Source organism: Seriola lalandi, unplaced genomic scaffold, assembly GCF_002814215.2.
Source record: "Seriola lalandi dorsalis isolate HSWRI2012SDOR001 ecotype SW California unplaced genomic scaffold, Sedor1 jcf7180002054570, whole genome shotgun sequence".
In the NCBI taxonomy this organism is placed as follows: domain Eukaryota; kingdom Metazoa; phylum Chordata; class Actinopteri; order Carangiformes; family Carangidae; genus Seriola; species Seriola lalandi.
The window spans coordinates 893,004-895,442 of record NW_019525123.1 but is presented as its reverse complement, the minus strand read 5'-3'; positions in this window follow the sequence as shown (position 1 = coordinate 895,442).

The window sequence follows — 2,439 nt, the reverse complement described above, 5'->3', positions numbered from 1 at the left end:
CTTCACCACCACAACCAGTTCAAGCCTCCCTCGCAGACTAGGTGCTTATCAAAGAGTTCATTCACACACCTCAGCACAATTTGAGAGTCGGAGAGGAACGTGGTGATTTACTGGCCCTGTGTGCCACTCTAAGATTGTGCAGCGTTCGACTTAGCGCTAAGAAAGATGCTTGGTTCTTCACCTTCCCGCAGACCGCAGCCCGAGGCAGTGCCACACGCCCAGGTCTGCGTTCCTGTGTGTTAAAAACAACACCGAGACCGCCGCTCTGACTCCCAGAGCGGCAGCGGCGGCACCCTCAACCTACGTCTCAGTACCCAACACGTCACGCTTAAATGACTGGCCGACGTAACAGCCTTTTACATGCAAGCACTTTCACTCTCCCCACAAATCCCTGAACATGATAGACATGGAACGCAAAGCAAGCATTTTTATGAATATGCTTCTGTGTGCAGCTGTCGCAGTGCTCAAAAACACTTCAGTCTCTGGGTTTGTGTTAGTTTTGAAAAAATAGCTCTGTCAGTAAACCCCTCTTTAAACCTTCATGCATTTAATTTAAGTTTTGTCAAAGTTTTCCAATGTGGAGGAGGATTTTGAAGGCGTTTAAAGATGTATTCACTCTCTGAATCAGCTTTGATGTGTTGATCAGGTGCTCCTCACCGCTAGGGAGAAGATGAGAAAGTTAAAACGGCTTTAACCCTAAGCTTTTTTTTGGCTTTGGCTTAATTCATTCATTGTTTGGAGTCCCACATGACCCACTGCTGTGTGAAAACAATAAGTAATGTAGTGGCAACCCCATCTCTTTGCCATGAACTGGGATAGCCAGTTTGCTGTGCATGCAGTCATTCAGAGACAAAGAAACGTGCAGTGTGTTAACCTACATGGTGATGGTACCTATGGGGGTCAGTTGCATCCAATAACTCTCTGTTAGAACAAACAAGACTTCCCATGGTGTACTAGGAGCATCGACCCGAGCATGAGGGTGACCCAAAAACATCTACATTTTCTCCAACTCCAACCTCGACACCTTTATACTGACTCTCTGTAGTGAATATAGCAGGATACCAGGCTGGGAAATAATTACTCTCTTCATTCTATTATATTCTCAGTAGTGAAAGATGACAGTAGATTCATTAAGTATATGTGAATCTTTCTACTGAGATGCCTTAAATCACATCAAGCACACACGCTTTTATCTTAAAGTCATCATGGTTATTAGTCTCAGGTTTGAGCCATCAATAAATCCTTTAAAGCTTTCTGAGGTAAATACTAGAGAAGATAAGCCCACTGCTGCTTCAATCCCATCCTCAGGTCATCAAGCGATTTATTGCTATGCTGAATTTGAGCACCTGTGTTCTGTAAATATCATTATCTCAACTGTATAATTAAGACTGTAATTCCACTTCTCTACATCTTTTGTGGATTGAAGTGGGTGTTGTCGACAACTGCATTTCAGTAGCGTCTACTGTAATGTGTGTTTGGGAGGGGGGGTTTGGAGAGAGCAGGGTGTGTTTGGGGTCTGTTGTACAGTAATTGGGTGTAAAACAGGTGGCGCACTGTTGACACTGGAGAGAAGCATGTGAAAAATGTGCTGCTGCCATGCAATCACAAAAGGAAAAGGCTGGCAGTTGACTTAGACATTTAATCACTGTGTTGGGTGATAAGTAGAGGATCAAACGGAGGCACGGAAAGCCTAGAATAACAGGGAGAGCCACCTAAAGCTTCACAGAGGGATTCCTGGTGGAGCCAGGCCAAGTGCTCTGACAGAGCTTCTAGCTTCTTATCACACTGGCTTTGTGGTATAGAGATATAAGTGAAAGGGAAGCAAAGGATTCAGGATGGATTCATGTACAAATAATACTCTTATTATCTTCTGGATTTCATATTTTTTCTTCTCATCCGCGTGGGTCATGCATTTCTTTTTTAGTATTATAGGCTCCCCAAAGTGTGGTTTCAACCTACAGGCAGAACACGTGATGGCAATATAATAGGAAGTTCACTGGGTCAATTTATGCCTAAAGATACTTTAGAGAGAAAAAAATCAGCAACCAATGTGTGTTACATCTGAACTAAATGTCCATTACTGGCATGAAGATAGACCAGTGGACAGCACAGCACATCAGCCCTCAGATGTTTTATCAAAACAAGAAAAGAGCTGAGTGTCTCTGAGCTGAGCACACTGGAAGAATGACTCTGTTGTTCTGGGGTGATAAAGACGAGTTACTTGATACACTTCATGTCTCCACAGAGAACTTCATGCATCGACTTAAAACGTTGAGACACTTGATTTGCCATTTGAAAAAAATCACATTGCGTGTGTTTATGTGTTCATGAGACACTACAGATGATCCGGTGAGCGCACAGTGTGCACCACAGACGGATCCAGTTACCAACTTTTCGCCGACACCGGGCCACGTGACTCAGGTCCTCCTCATTTTTTAA